Source organism: Phascolarctos cinereus, unplaced genomic scaffold, assembly GCF_003287225.1.
Source record: "Phascolarctos cinereus isolate Bilbo 61053 unplaced genomic scaffold, phaCin_HiC Scaffold_726;HRSCAF=1367, whole genome shotgun sequence".
In the NCBI taxonomy this organism is placed as follows: domain Eukaryota; kingdom Metazoa; phylum Chordata; class Mammalia; order Diprotodontia; family Phascolarctidae; genus Phascolarctos; species Phascolarctos cinereus.
Genome location: NW_027556098.1, coordinates 196,778,607 through 196,795,504, shown reverse-complemented (window position 1 = coordinate 196,795,504; position 16,898 = coordinate 196,778,607). Strand labels below are relative to the sequence as shown.

General features: G+C 38.6%; 1 protein-coding gene across 5 annotated transcripts in view; it reads left to right on the top strand.

Moving 5' to 3' along the window:
• The window catches only part of GULP1 (GULP PTB domain containing engulfment adaptor 1), a 355,456-nt gene that overhangs the window by 54,321 nt on the left and 284,237 nt on the right, over positions 1–16,898 (top strand). The gene's annotated exons all lie outside the window — the stretch shown is intronic.

Genomic DNA, 16,898 nt, shown 5'->3' with positions numbered 1-16,898 from the left:
GAGTTTATGGAGGATATGGACAAAAGTCACACAGGATGATGTGTAGGTAGGTTGTAACTTGTCCCATTGGAAAGAGTACCCACAATCATGAATTCCCATATCCACTAAACTATGGAACTAAAGTTAACAGTGAATGTTAGTGCATATAATTATACTGGTTGGATAGTACTTGTCTTAAATCTTTAACACTTAACTACCTTATGAATACTTTGGGGGAATTTTTTCTTTTCTCTTAGATATTGTTCCCTCACCTTCCAAGGTGTAAAGTTAGAGTTTGTGGGTGTGGAATAGGTCTCTTCTGCACATAGCTTCTACTGCACCAGAAGATATACAATAGATATCTATCACAACTTACCTTGAAAAAGACCTGAAGTTTGCTTGTGGAAGTAGGTACCGCTTGTGAGTTATTATAAAGTGGTACAATTTTCCACGTTCTCATTGTTTCTTGCATTGTCCTCAAATTATTCTCTGATATATCAGTAGTGTTGGAATAAATTCAGATTTTCATAATAAGCATGATGGCAGATCTGATAATGCTTTCAGAGCCTTTTTTGTCTCAGCTGGAAACTTTCTGTCAGGCCAAGTCAAGGGGCTAATCCGAGGACCCTAATCCAGATATCTCTTTTGCACCACAGTTCTGATGACCCTTTTACTCCATAGGAATGGGTTTCACCATCAGGAGTATATTACTTTTTTCTGTGTTGTACTTCTTGTTGTCCACTATGCTGGTGGCTACTTCTTTCCAGAACTCTACCCACTAGTATTTCAAGATTATCTCTAAGGAATCAGTAAGAAAAAACCAGAGGAAAAGTCACTATAGTCTGTAGTGCTTTCACTGGATATTGGGAGTAAAGGGATGAAAGAGGCTTTATATTTTACCCAGGAATAGATTATTTGAGTCTGCAATGTGATGCAGATGCCACTAGATTCTGGGATTCTGTAATTCCTTAGCCTCAGGGCAAGGCATATGGGTAGTCATGATTATCTCACTATGGATCCAAGCCAAATCTAGTGCATTCTCTACCAACAACCAGGCTGGAATATTACAATAGAAAAGCATTTAATTAGGACATAATAAATTAAATAATGGGACAGCTAGGTAGTTCAGTGTATAGAGTGCTGGGCCTAGAGTCAGAAAGACTCATCTTTGTGAGTTCAAATCTGGCCTCAGACCAAACACTTGACACTTATTAGCTGTGTGACCCTGGGTAAGTCACTTAACACTTTTTGCCTCATTTCCTCGTCTGTAAAATGAGGTGGAGAAGACAATGGCAAACTACTCCAGCATCTCTGCTGAGAAAACTCCAACTAAAATAACTGAACAACAACAACAATAATGAGGAAGGGTTTCACTGACGTTGGAATGCTACTCAAGGCACTAGCTATAGCTTGGGCATCTGGATATGTGTCACTTTTCCTTGCCTCCTGCAGCTTCTTTGATATGTCCCTGGAGCGCCAATGTCATTGTCACTTAAGTCCATTTCCTCACCTGTCATGTTTCTCTGCCAAGCTGCAATGGCCATCTCCCATAGCTGCCATCTGCCTGTCTAAGCTTCTTTCTAATGGAGGTGGGAGAGGGAGGGGATGTTATCATTCTTTTATGAGATTGTTCTGGCCCACATACTTCAGGGGCTACTCAACACATTTTCATCCCTGTGGCTGAAAGACCTACACTAGACACTTGGATAGCTTTGAGTACTTTCTGAGGAAAGTCCTGAGGAAAGATCCATTCTATCAGCTGAGTCAGGGAAAATCAATTCCTTTCACCTGTTGCCTGCCCCAGAATATAGGGTATATGCATCTTTCTCCCTCCTGCCCCATCTCCACCTCCCAACATATGATCTGCAACTCCTTCTAAGTCTTTCCTAAATTGGGAATAATTCTTTTCATTTGTCCTTTCAACTCTTGTAGAGACCGTGGAAAGTGTAAAAATTGCCTGGAAACTGAAGAAAGCACTTAGCTCAGAAGGAAAAGAGTTCCTGTTCTCACAGCTTATAGCCCTTTCCCCACCTTACAACATTACACTTAAAATGAAAGGAATCATCTTCCCAGATTTTTCCAATATAGTTCAGTCTTTAAAGAATTTTATATTTTCCTTGACTTGGTTGATTTACTCTTATGATTAGAGGCCTACTGGAAAGTTTAAATCCAACACTTAAAAATATCGAATATGACTTCTAAAGCTTTTGTTTCGGATTAAAGAATTGTTCAGCCAATTTCAAAACTGGTTATTTTAGAGTTTAAAGGCTCATTTCTAAATGACTAGAATAAATGGGGAAATCTTCTTGTGCTCAGCATGCATTGTTGTTGGTTCTAGCAATACAGAAAATGAGGTAAATTAGTTCTGGAGTACTGTTAAGCCAGTTTTGAGGAAGCAGAGGTGGATGTGAAGCAGTTTATGACATGAACTGAGCCTGTGAGATAGAGGGTAGGGAAGGAGTCCAGGCAACCTGGGTTATTTGAGTAGTTTGTATGGGGAAGGGGGAGGAGAGGGAAGAAGTAAAGCGAGAGGTAGGGAAATGTGTTAACCTGGGCTGGTCTCTAGAGATTAGTTACAAACTTTGCATCAAAATTAGAAAGAAACTAGGGAGTGGTGAGGGTCTTTGTTGGATTGGCTTTAAGAAGTTGGCCTCTACTTGGATTCCTTACCTGAGGGGGATTATGAAATGCTTTGGAGGATACATCTGTATTTATTGCTCACTGAATCATTTTAATGTCACCATCTTTTTTTCCCCCCCCCAAACTTCTGTTGAAGTGTGGGAGCTTTAAATGCCTTGAAGTAGATTGTACCTGATTATTTTGATGGCCCTGACTCATGGAGATTGGGGCTTCATGAGGATGGTAGACTTTTATCAGGCATGGTTGGAACTAGTTCTGGCCCACATAATGCTATTTCCTGTCACAGTGTGAGAATGACAGCTTTGGATCTAATACTTTCTATGTGAATTATTTGCTATTCATGACATTCACAGACTAAGGAAAAAGTGTTTTAAAAAAAGTTTTTAAGGAAAATACTTCAGTGTGGTTATTGTTACCCTTTTGTCATGTCAAGTGTCGTGTCATATCCTGTCAAATAGATTTATTTTAAGTTTTATTATTACTGTTTCTGTCAAATATGACAGTATGATACAGTAAAATAAGCATCAGACTGGAAATCAGGAATTCTGGTATGGGTCTGCTACTAATTCATTTCACTCCTATGGACCTCAGTTTCTTTTTCTTTAAAATGAGATAACTGGACTTAGTGAACATCTAAGGTCTCTTTCAGCTCTGAAATTCTGTTATTCTGTAATGAAGCACATGAATATTTATAAATTAGAGGATTATGTAATAAAACTTCCATTTTCTTTCCTTGACTGTTATTTACCTGTAAGTTTTCCCTCCAAGAATATGAATTGCCTCTTATAGTTATCTTCTTTAGAACAGCTTATACTGAATCAAATAGGGGATAAGCTATTTTTCACATTTTGTTTTTTTAGTTCAGCTTAAAAAAGTTGTTTGCATTTTGATTTTTGAATGCTTGTCTACAATAACAATTTAAGCAAATACATTTGAGACTAATTTAGGTTATTGTGATCAAATTCTACCTCCATAGCAAGTTTGGTCTTCAGCAGTAGGGTAAAAAAAGAAATTCTACATCCATCTAATTGGCAAAGAAGATGAAAGGGAGGCTGCATGTTTCAGTTGACAGGATGCTGGATTTGAAGTCAGATGACCTGGCTTCAAGGCCCAGCCCTGATTGAATCTCAGCTCTCCCACGAACTTGCAGCTTATATGCCTTGGGGAAGTCATTTAACCTGAGGGAGTTTACTCACTTGTAAATGAGGGGTCAGAAGTTCCCAAAGTGGGTGACACTGCCCCTTGGGAGTGCTGGAATGATCCAGGGGGGTTGGTAGTAGCCTTTGGTACAATTGGGGGATGTTAAATAAAAGTAAGGGGGTGGTGGAAGCATAAGGAAAGAAGATAAGATAAGAAAATTTTGAAAAATCGTTCATACATGTTTCATTAGTTGTATAACAGATTTAAAGTCATAGTGATTACATTATTTTCCAAATAAATACTCAAAATGCAAGTTATAACTGATCAGTGGTCAAGTCTGCCAACAGGTCTTAACAAGCAAGTGCAGGCAGGCAAGTTTGTCATGCATTGTGGGGAATTCCAGCATGCATCTGCAGAAATATGAACATGCAATCACTTATTTACAATAACTTATTGTAATATTAATTAAATTTAATTTAAATAAATTAATCAATTAATTTAGTTAATAAGTTATTAATTAATAACTTATTTACTATTTATGATCCTGTTTGAAGACAGATGTTGGCAGATGTTGGAGAGAATGCGAGAAGTTACGCACACAATTGTACTAGATTGGCAGAGCTGTGTATTGCTCTAATCTTAATAATAATAACGATAATAGCAACTAACACTTACATAGCACGTACTAGCTTTCTATGTGCCAGTCACTGTGCTGTGTTTTACAACTATCTCATTTGATCCTCACAATTTTAGAAAGTAGGTGCTATTATTCTCCCCATTTTACAGATTGGGAAACTGATTTATAGAAAAAAATTTAGAAATAAGGCAAGAAAAGTCACTAATCTGTTCAAACCCCTTGACCCAGCAATTCTCCTATGGGGCACATGCCTCCAAGGAAGTCAGAGATACAAGGAAAGGTCTTGCAAGAAACAAAGTGAGTACCCATCAGTTGGGGAATGAATAAATTAATTTTGATATATGAATGTAATGGAATACTATTTGGCACTCAGAATTTAAAAAGAAGCTGAGGAAAGTCAGAATGACATGGGAAGACATATGAACTGATACCTCAGGAAGTAAGCAGAACCAGGAGAACAATATACATAAGTGAACAGAATTCTAAAAGCCTCCTTTCCAGAGAGGAGACAACCATGGGTCTAGAATGTTCCCTACAGACATTTTGATTCTTTTTAATTTTATTACAAGACAGTGATCAGTGGGGGAGGGGCTTATATGAAAAATAGTCATGGTAAAAAAAATGGAGTGGAAATTAATATAAATTAAATGATAGGATGAAGACTAAGCATACTTAAAGTTCAATGTTAAAATGTTAAATTTTATTTAATTAAAATGTTAAATGTTAAAAATTAAATAAAACTTAAAGCAAAGTTCAAAAACATGTGATCCTCTCAGTATCATACTTACAATTTGAGACCCTTACTTCATAGGACCCCTCTAATAGTACTTTTACTTGTGGCAATCACCAGGTCTTGGTGCCCCTCTCAGCCTTCTCTTTCACTTGTATGTTCAGATTGTTTGGTTTTCTGTAGCTTTATGTTCAGTAGAAAAACAAAGGGTGAGAAATAGGGGGCATACTTCATCTCACAATAGGAGGAGCGGTGAATGAATTGGCCAGTGTCTGCCACCTGGGTTATAAATAGTCCTCTTTGCTTGTCAGGCAGAAGGTGGCTTTTTGATCCAGTCATAACTCCCTTGGCTTGAAATGTTTCTCATCTTCTATTCTTGTCATCTCCCTCATTTCTGATCGCTCAGAGCTGGAGAACTAAGGCTGTTTTTTTTTTTTAATGGTTGTTTTGTTCAGTCTCTGTGGGACACCACCCAGTATCTGTGCTTTGTTCTCTCTCCCTTAGATTACAGATTCATAGAAGAAGCATGTTTTTTACTTTGTTTGCATTCCAAACACTCCAAGTGGATGTTTATTAAACATTAACTGACCAAATGCTTCCTCCCTAGCACACAGGGCAGTAACTTCTTGTGCTTTCTTATTAGAAGAGTAAAGTCAACCTTAGTCTGATACATTATCTTGAAATATCAGATGTGAATGCTGAATAAAGAACGGGCTTGAGGCAGCAGCATAGAAAGGAAGGAAGGAAACAAGAATTTATTAAGCACCTACTATGTGCCAGGCACTATGCTAAATGCTTTACAAATATTATTTCATTTTATCCTTACAATAACTCTGCAAGATGGGTGATATTATTGTCTCAATTTTGCAGTTGAGTAAACTGAGGCAGAGAGGTTAAATGACTTGTCCGAGATCATGAAACTAGTGTCTGAAGCCAGATTTGGACTTGGAACTTTCTGACTCTCCTCTCAGTGCTCTATCCAATACTATGTCCAGGATAGAGCATCAGTTTTGGTACCAATGAGGCATCTTCAATCACAAACATTCTTGTGTCACACCCTATCTTAGATGCAGAGGGCAATTGATCCATATCTAGCATTTGATTAGCCTGCCTCTCTGATTTAGTTTATTAGTCATCTTTATCTTAAGAAGTTTATTACTAATGTTTTAAAACATTTTTTTTCAGTGTTGTCCATATTGTTATATCGGTAGCATCTGATTCTTTGCCTGATAAGTAGGGTAGTGAATTAAGGCTGTATCCTGAATTAGGACTGCATTTTCAGGGAGGAAGCTGTCATATGGTGGAAAGAGAGCTGGGTCTAGGGTCAGAAATTTGGCATTCAGATACTGGCTCTGCTATCCACTACCCAAATGAGCTTGGGTAAGTTACTTCCCTTCTCTGGCCTCAGTTTCTTCATTTATAAAATGAAGGGTTGGATTCAATGACTTGTAATATCCTTTCTATCTTTAAATCTATTGCTTTATATCCTAGGCTTACTCAGTTGTTTTGTTGTTGTTGTTTTAATGCAGCTACGTTCAAGGTGTTCTAGATGATTCTTTAAGAGAAGGTGCTACCTGCATTGGTAGAGGGTATTTCACTATACCAATGAAATCACAGCCCATTCTCTATTCCTATCCCTATCCCTGTGTTCAAGATTATGACAAAGAAAGTTAACATCTAGTGATCTTGGCATAGGAGGGAGGGTATCTTCCACCACCAGTATGGTCTTTCCTTTTCATTTCTGAAGAAGTCATTATGCTGTATTCTGATGACACTGCTCTTAGAAGATATGCAACAGATTGTACTTCATTCTGCAGGATCAGCACTGCTCTGTGGGAACACTCTGCAGAATCAGCACAGCTCAGCCGAATAACAGCCTGCCGGAGCAAGATGTCAATCACAGTGGGAAAATTCTCTCCCCCTCTGTCTCCCTCTCCCCTTCCCTGTTTCTCTGTCTCTGTCTCTCTCTGCTTATCTATCTCTGCCTCTGTCTATCTGTCTGTCTGACTCTTCTCCCTGTACCCCTACCCCCATCTGTCTGTCTCTCTGCCTTTCTCTTTCTTTCCCTGTGTACTTTATACATGTATATGTGTATATATAGATGTATTGCCAGGGGAAGATTGTTAGTGAAAAAAAGAATGAGAGCTGACTGTATTTGCTCCTGATGAAAGTGCAGTAACAAACAAGAAAAGCATACCTGAGAAACTGTTTTCCCTTGTCAGGCTAACAGGACAGTTTGAGGTCCAGTTGTAGGAATACCTTGTTGTTGTTCAGTCATTTTCAGTCATGTCTGACTTTTTGTGACCCCATTTGACATTTTCTTGGCAAAGAGTGATATGCCTTTTCCTTTTCCAGATCATTTTACAGATGAGGAAACTAAGGCAGACAAAGTTAAGTGACTTGCCCAGAGCCACACAGCTAGTTAAGTGTCTGAGTTCATATTTGAGCTCCGGGTGATGAGTCCTCCTGACTCTAGGCATAGCACTTTATCCACTGCACCACCAAGTTGCCCAGGACTACATTGGATCCATATTACTGCATGTTAGTCCTTGGACCTGTGTCCTCAAGGGAGTCAGTGATTTATGAGAGATCACCTCAGGATGAGGACTAGTGCAAGTCACCATGCCAACCCAGAGCACATACACTAATTTCAAAAGACAGTGGAGTAGAGATCTGTGATATTACTCTCTACTCTATCTCATTTGCACTCTGTCTCACCCAGTTGGGAGAGGATTAATTGAGTCAGGGAAATGGTTGAGTGAAGTTCTGCTCTGAGTAGGTTTACAGATGCTTTGTGACAACCAGGAGATCTTGGTTGGTGGGAGATCAAGACTGTATTTGCTTGTGTTGTTGCTAATGAAATGATCTGCTGATGGAGTGTCAGATCAAACAATGAATTGTATGTGTGTGGGGGGGGATTAAAAAATTTGGGGAGAATCCCTAAAACACTAATGACTTTTTTTATAACTTCCCCTTGACATTTTAAGTAAGACAGATGTCAAGCTAGTCCACTTCCTAATTATTTGCCATTTAAAATAAAATCATGAAATATTTAACAAGTATTTATTCAGTTCAAGAGACTGTACTGTTCTCTGTGGAGGAGAGAAAGATTTTTAGTCTGGTATGGGACAGCAAAGAGAGATAAAATAAAAATAATGCGAGGTACAATAACAACAAAACCCATTTCAAAGTTGTAAATATCATTCTGCCATTTTCCCATGGCAGCTAGGTGGCTCATTGGATAGAGTGCTGGGCCTGGAGTCAGAAAGACCTGAGTTCAAATCCAGCCTCAGACACTTACTAGTTGTGAGACCATGGACAGGTCACTCAACCTTCTTTGCCTCAGTTTCCTCATTTGTAAAATTAGTTAGAGAGGGAAATGGCAAACCATTCCAGTATCTTTGCCAAGAAAACCCCAAATGGGGTCACAAAGAGTTGGACGTGACTGAAACAACTGAACCACAACCACCTTTTCCCATGTTAGTCAGCAGGCATTTATTAAATATTTACTGTGTGCCAGGAGCATACTAAGCATAGAAGATTTAAAAAAAAAGAAAGGCAGGAACAATTCCTGTCGTCAAGGAGCTTGTATTCCGATGGGGGAGATAGCATGTAAATAATTAAGTACATGCAATATTTATACAGAATATATAGAAGGTAATTTCAGAGGGAAGGTACTTGTGGGGGTGGAGTGGGATGGAGGAGTGTGAGATGGTAAAGACCTCCTAAAAAAAGTAAAATTTAATCTGAGTCTTGAAGGAATGAAGGAAGCTAGGAAACAGTAGTGAAGAAGGACAGCATTCCAGGCACGTGGGACAGCCCATGAAAAGTCACCAAGTCAACCGATGAAGTGTTGTATAGAGCAAGAAGGACGTCTAGATTCTAGAATGTCTAGAGAGGAGTAAAATGTAACAAGACTGGAATGGCAGGAAGGGGCCAGATTGTAAAGGGCTTTAAATATTAAACTGAACGTTTTATATTTGATCCTAGAATTAATAGGATATTTATTAAGTGTAGAGTGGGGAAGGTGGTATGGTCAGATCTATATATTAGGAAAATCACTTTGGCAGCTGAATGGAAGATAGATTAGATGAGACAAGGAAAACAATCCCCAAAATCACAGTAGGCCAGGGCCTACATCAGGATAGTGGGTGTATGAGTGCAGAAAAAGTGGTACACACATATATACTCACGCACACTCGCACACATACACACGCACACATACATACTCTCTCTCGCACACACACATGCGCGCGCGCACACACACACACACACACACGAGATGCTGCAAAGGTAGAAACAGTAAGACTTGACAACAGATTGTATTTGTGGGGTGAGTTTACATGCGGAGTTGAGGATTCCACAGAGGCTTGAGCTTGATCGACTGGGAGTATGGTGGAGACCTTGACAGTAATAGGAAGAATGGAAATAGGAGGAGGGTTTTGGGGGAAAAAAAAGATAAAATTCTGTTTTGAACATAATGAATTTAGATTCTAAACTTTAAAATGTTCTGAGAGACAGTTGGCGATGGGAGACTGACACTCAGGAGAGAGATTATGGCTGGATAAATAGATCTAAGAATCATTTGCATAGAAATGATCATTGAATTCATGGGAGCTGATCAGTTAACCAAGTGAGATATGGAAGGAGAAGATAAGGGGGCCAGGACAGAGCCATGAGAAACACTCTGGGATAGTAGGTAATATCTGGATATATATCTAGTAAAACAACACTGAGGAGTGGTTAGACAGATAGGAGGAGAATAGTGTTAGAAAAACCTGGAGGGGAGAGAGTATCCAGGTAAAGACAGTGATCAACAGTGTCAAAGACTACAGGGTGTTCAAGAAAGATACAGATTGAGTAAAAGCGATTAGACATGGTGGTTAAGTGGTCGTTGATCATTTTGGAGAAAGCAGTTTCATTTGAACAATGAGGTCCAAATCCAGATTGCTGAGGATTGAAAAGTGAATAAGAGGAGAGGGATTGGAGCCATTTAGTGAAGAGGGCTTTTTGAAGGAGTTTAGCACAGTAGGACAGGAGAGATATAGGGTGATAGTTAGCAGAGGAAGGGAAGTAGGGTCAAGTGAATGTGTTTCTTTAACAATAAGGAAGACATACATGATCAATATAGTGGGAAGAACACTAGACTTGGCATCAGGAGACCTGAAGTTGCATCTTGTCTCAGATGCTGACTTAGCTGTGTAACCCTGGGTACAGTTTCATCTCTCAGAGCCTCAGTTTCCTCATCTGTAAAATGGATGATATTTGTACTACCTATCTCATAAGAATATTGTGAAGAAAGTGTTTTGTAAGCCTTAGCATGCTTTATAAAAGTGAATAATTTTATTTGTAACAGTCTCCACTAAACAGACACCTCCTGTAGTGCCATTTTACCTAGCATCATTGCTTAGCTTTTCATAGAATCAGTGACATTAGTAGAATATGCCTCTAAAATGTGAACGCATTATCTTGATTCAGAAACTTTTGGCAGAGTGAAAGAAGGGAGACTTTAAGGATGAGATGGTATCTGATCTGTCCCTTAAAGAGTGGGATGGAATTAGACAGGTGGAGCTGTAGGTGTATGTGAAAGAAAGAAAGAACTTTCCAAGTGGGTAGGGGTAATATGAGCAAAATTACAAAGGTAGGTTGCTACTGGGGCCTGCTTAACATTTATATATCATTACTAGAATGATTCTGTGATCTTTGAATGTGGGTGTTCTCTCCCACGCTTTGCTTCCCATCCATGTCCCCTTTTTTCTTCTTTCAGCTTGATCCTGTTCTAGAGCAGAGGTATATAAAATGGAAAGTAGTAGGAGGTAAGGTTAAAAGGGTAGGTTGGGGACAATTGTGGAAGGGCTTAAAAGATATGGAGGAAACATTGAAATTTTTTGAGAAGGCAGTTGATATATCACAATACTCTGAAAGTGGTTTATAATAGTAGGGATGGAGAAGAAGGAGGACCTAAAAGCAAAAAAAAAAAAGGAACTTAAAATTAAGATGGATTGTAAACAGTTAAGTATGAGAGGGAAGATACGGTCAGGGGGGATAAAAGAAGGGCACACTTCTGGGTTCATGACAGCTAATGCATTTATATTGCAGTGGTGAAGATTAGAGTAGGGTTAAAAACTTGACTTTTTGAAAAAAATTTAGACTTAACAGTCATAAACAGATACAAATATTTCAATCTATAATAAAGAACAAAAAAGAATCGTATATGAAATTTTCAAATTCTGCAACACCTACAGTTTTTTGAAAATATATTAAATTTAACAAAGTAGTAACAAAATGACCCATTTATGTCCCCTTCTGAACTTTTTTTTGCTTTTTTCTGTTTTTCCCGCCTCCCCCTTCTTGCTTTGTTTGTTTCCTTCCTTCCATCCATCTCTATCCTTTTCCATAAGCGCAGTCTTTCCTCTCAGAAGTCCTCGTTTGTGATGGATTTGTATAGTCAAAACAAATCAACACGTTGATCATGTATGAAAATGTATACCTCATTGTGTACCTCAAGTTTAATCTATCACTGTTTTGCCAAAATACAGGAAGAATGTTCTGTCAGTTTTCTGAAGTCATGTACTTACCTTTTTCAGAGTTCTAAAGTCTTTCAAGGTTGTTTTCCTTTATGTTATTGTGGTTGTCATTTACATTGTTCTCCTTGTTTATTTCACTCTGCCTCAGTTCATTTAAGTCTTCCCAAGTTTCCTTGAATTCTTGGTCAGAGTCACCATTTTTGGGGGGAAACAATGCCATAGTGTTAAATTCATATTCTACAATGTCATTCCCCAGTTGACAGGTACTTACTATATCTCCAGTGCTTTGCAACCACATGAAAAAGTGTTGCTATAAATATATATTTTTAACAGATGGCTCCATTATGTTTGTCTTTGAATCTTTGGGCTATATATATCTGATAATAGTATTGATGGGCCTGATGGTAGTCATAGTTCAGTGATTTGTTCAAACACTTTTCACATCAGCTCTGTGCATCTGTAGCCCATGCCTTCTTATTTTCTCACTAACCCTTGCTTATTTTCTTCTTGTCTTGCTCTGCAAGGAAATAAAGACAGGGATTAGTGAATGAGACTGTTTTGAAAAGAACCTTGAATTTCAGGGGAGTTTCTAACCCACTTCTTTCACTGCTGCCTCAATCCCAATTATCTGTCTGTTGGTTCCTCCTCTTTCTCCTTTGGGAATTTGGGAGTCTGAAATAGAATAAACAAACACGTTCTAGTGCTTGAAGCAGGAGTTTGTCCTTTATTTCCTTTCTCACTACAGCATTGGAGAGAGTCCTAAAAAGTATGGCAATACCTTGCTGATTTTCTCTCACTAACAGTGGCCCCAGTTATAACAATGCTTTTACAAACTAATTAGATCAGAGATTTAGCCCGTTCCTCTACTTCAATGAATCACTGTCATTTTGGCTGTGGGTCCCAGAAGAGGGGTTGCTTGATTGATTTGCTTTGACTACCAGTATATTGGATAGAGTATATTGGTTAGACTTTTGATCAACCAGTTAATAGGCTCAATTACCCTAGGGATAGAGTTCACTTCTTCACATTATGCTGGTGAAACTTTAGCCTAATGAAGGCTCTTACTAGAAGCATTTTCAGAGTATATTTTAATACCAAATGCCAATGAAATTTTGGAAATCTAGTCCCCCAACCAGGGACAGTCAGGCCCATTTTAACAAAATTTTGCCAGGCTGTTTGTGCTTAGGTTAGAGCCCGGGGTGGGGAACAGGCCACAGGTTGCCTTATACCTTCTTGGATGTGGCCTTCTAGGTCCTTGGGGTACAGCCTTTTGACTGAGTGCAAGTTTTACAGAACGAATCCTTTTATTAAGGGAATTTGTGCTGTGAAGTGTGAATTGAGTCAAAGGGCGGCATTTGAGGACCTAGAGGTCCACATGTGGTCTGGAGGCCACAGGTTCCCTACCCTTGGGTAGACTATCAAAATGACTTGTTCTAAAATAAGACAAGAACAGTTGCGCCAGTAGAGAAAATATGAGAGTGCAGGGAATCTATCAGATGCTGTGAACTGATGAAGTCGAATTACTGTTTGCTGTGAATTGATCTAAGCAGAACAACTATGTGGCTAATGTGTTTCTGGTTGAGTATAAATATTGTGGGACAACAGACGACCTGGAAATGACAGAAGACTTTATCACCCAGTTATGTTCATACAAACATGGTGTCTTCAGACCTGAAATATGAATTTTAACACATTTCATCATTTTTCTACCCACTTCAGTAAATATTTACTAAGTACTTATGTGCAGGGCACTTGCGCTAATTGTTTGAGATACAACTGACCAATTGACAGAAACTAACAAGTCAGTCTTTGCCCTCAGTGAGCTCACATTCCAGTAGGAGGGATATGATGTGCACAAATAGGTATAATATGAAATAATAGATGGCTATGGGGAGGGAGGAAGGAAGGGGGATGAGAGTATTGTCTAAGCAAATTTGAGGGTTGAAAGGACACTTCCAGCTGATGTAAACAGAGAAGACTTCATAGAGGAGCTAAAAACCAGAAATGGGTTTAAAGAAAGAGAAAAGTTTAAATAAGTGGGTATGAGCACATTTCAAACATAGGCAATAGCCAAATACAAATGTATGGAGGCCTCAGAAGGGAGGATGAGATCATGGGACAGCTTCTGTTGAATTTAGAGTGCATAAAGAGGGGGTAATAGTAAAACAAAGCCAGAAAGATAGTGTTCTGGCCATTCTTCTGATATTTTAGGTTTGATATTGGGACACAATGAGACAATCAATCATAGTTCATGCTATGGTTAACCAAAGGAGATTGACTTGGTCATAGCAGGAGAAGGATCTTCAACAAGGATAGGCATTGAGGATGCCTGGAGTTGATTGAACTTAAAGCTCCCTTGACTGAGTTACCCATTGTGATCCACTAGCCAAGCATCACTGTGTCCCTGGAGTTTCTCATGGCTTCTTTATACTCAGCTGATGAAAAAGTGATCTTAGCAGTCTGAGCCCTTAGCCTTCTGAACCATTCAGGTCTTCAGGAATGTCTCAACACCTTTTAAAGCAAAATCATCCTATTGTTTCTACTACAAATAGACTGGGGCCAGATTGTGGTTGGTCACTAAAGTCAGGTGTGAAGTTTCTGTTTTATCTTCTAAAGAGGGAACCACCAAAGGTTTAGTTTTAAATTTATGAGCAGGGTAGTGACATTGGTCAAACTAGTGCAGTAGGAAGGCTAATTTGGAAGTTGTATAAAGCATGTAAGGAAAGAGAGAGGGACTTGAGTCAGGTAGACTAATTACAAGAGTGAAATTCTCTGGGCAAGATATGAAGATATTGAAACTAGGATAGTGTGAAGTATGAGTGAGAGTAGAGTATGAGAAACATTCTGAAAGTAAAATCAATAGTACTTAACAAATGATTATATGTCAAGGGTGATGGAGAGAGAAGAGTCAATGGTTGACACCAAGGTTTTAAGCTTGTGTAATAGGAAGGATGTAGTAATGCCGTGAAAAGAAATAGAGAAGTTGAGAGGTGGGACAGGTTTTGCTGGTAAGATGAACTCGGTTTTAGACAGGTTGAGTTCAAGGTGATGATAGAACAAGGTGATGATAGGAAGCTTCCCAGCAGTCTGTTAGATATATATGGTACCATAGAACTTAGAAGAGAAATTAGGGATGGAAAACTAGATTTGAGAGAAATCTGCATAGAGGCAATAATTGAACCAATGGGAACAGATAAAGTCAGTGAGAGAGTGTAAAGAGAGAATATGGCTGAGGTAAGCGTTTTGGGAAATGTTTACATTTGAGGTATAGGGAGGAGATCATGAACTAGCAATGGAGACCAAGAAGGGAGGCAGACAGAAGAATTGTGAGCAGTGTCACAGAAGCTAAATAGGGAGAGAAAATCTAGGGCAAAGAGTAGTTAGCTATTCTGTCAGTAAATATTAAGCACCTACTACATGCCAGGCACTGTGCTAAGCGTTGGGGATACAAAAAAGAGGCAAAAAACAAGGAACTCACAATTTAATGAGGGAAACAACAAGCAAATAAATATATACAAACAAACTTTGTACAGGGAAAAAATTGGAAATAATTAAATGAGGGAAGGCACTAAAATTAAGAGGGGTTGAGCAAGTTTTCCCATAGAAGATAGAATTTTAGTTAAGATTTGAAAGAAGCTAGGGAAGCCAGTAGGGGAAGGTGAGAAAGGAGAGACTTGTAGGCATGGGGAATAGCTGGAGAAAATGTCCAGTGCCAAGTTATAGCATGTCTTGTATGTAAAACAGCAGAGAAGCCAGTGTTATTGGATGACAGGATGTGTGGTGGGGAGTAAGGTACAAGATTTGAAAGGTGGGTGGGGGAGGTGGCTCTGAAGGGCTTTGAGCACCGAAAAGAAGGTTTTTGTATTTGATCCTGGAAGTGATAGAGAGCCACTGGGGTTTATTGACTTAGGAGGGTGACATCGTTAAACCTGCACTTTAGAAAAATCCCTTTGGTGGTTGAATGAAGGATAGCTTGGATTAGGGAGAGATTTGAACAGGCAAACTCACCAACAGGCTATTGAAATAGTCCAGGTGTGAGGTAATGAGGTCCTCCATTGGAGTGTTTGCAGTGTCAGAGGAGTAAAGGGGAGTATATTCAAAGGATGTTACAAAGGTGAAATTGACAGGTCTTGTCAATAGATTGGATGGGGAGGTGGGGGGAGAGGTTAGTGATAGTAAGGATTGAGAATGGCACCTAGATTACAAGCCTGAGGAACTGAGAAGACAGTGTTTCCCTGGACAGTAATAGAGTTAGTGGTGTTTATTGATACAGAAAAGTCAAAAGGGATGAGAATTGAGAAAAGGCCATTGGATTTAGCAGTTCAGAGGTAATCGGTGACCTTGGAGAGAGATATTTAGACACCATTAAGTTTGGAAACTAGATTGCAAGAGGCTGAGGAGTCATTAAATAGTGAGGAGGTTGATGCAGTGAGTACAGACTTCTCTCTCTCTGGAAACTTAGCAACGAAGGAAAGGAGACATAAAGAATGAGAACCTGAGGAGTTTAAAAGACAATATGTGGATGACATAATAATGATAATACACATTTTTCTTATGAATATATGTGTTGATTTTGGCACAGGTGGGTCAGACTTAAAATATGTGATTAATTTAACATAAAGAAAAGAAAACTTACATTTTGTGGTATTAAGAAAGGTTAGGATAGACTTACTGAAATATCATTCTATAAGTAGCCACCAATGAATAGGAAATACCCAAGTGTACAAATCCATTCAAATATAAACATGCAGGCAGACTTACCTGTAGACAAATGAAGTACATGTGACATAAATTGTATGTGAATATATTTGTGAATTCTTACTGGGAGGCATTTTAATTTAAATGTCATAAAGTGAAAGTAATCACTGATTTTTCTTCCAGACAAGGAATTAAATTATAAGTATGAGATGTAATAAACATGAGAAACATTATTGTCGAAGTCCTTGAAATGTCAATCTACTTTTAAAATTCAATTATTTTAAATCACTTGTTTACTCATAGGGTACTTTAAATATGTATAAAATTTTTCCATTTTATTTCTAACACATGGTCTTTGATTAAATGACAACACTTTTTTAGAATTTTTAATAGAAGACACTTATTTGCACAGTATTTTTTAAATAAAAAAGATCACTGGACTGTAAATCAGAAGACCCAAGGTAGGTTCTGCTACCTCACTCTGAACTTGAGCACGTCATTTTCTCACTCTGGGTTTTAGTTTTTTCTTATGTATAAAATGAGATTA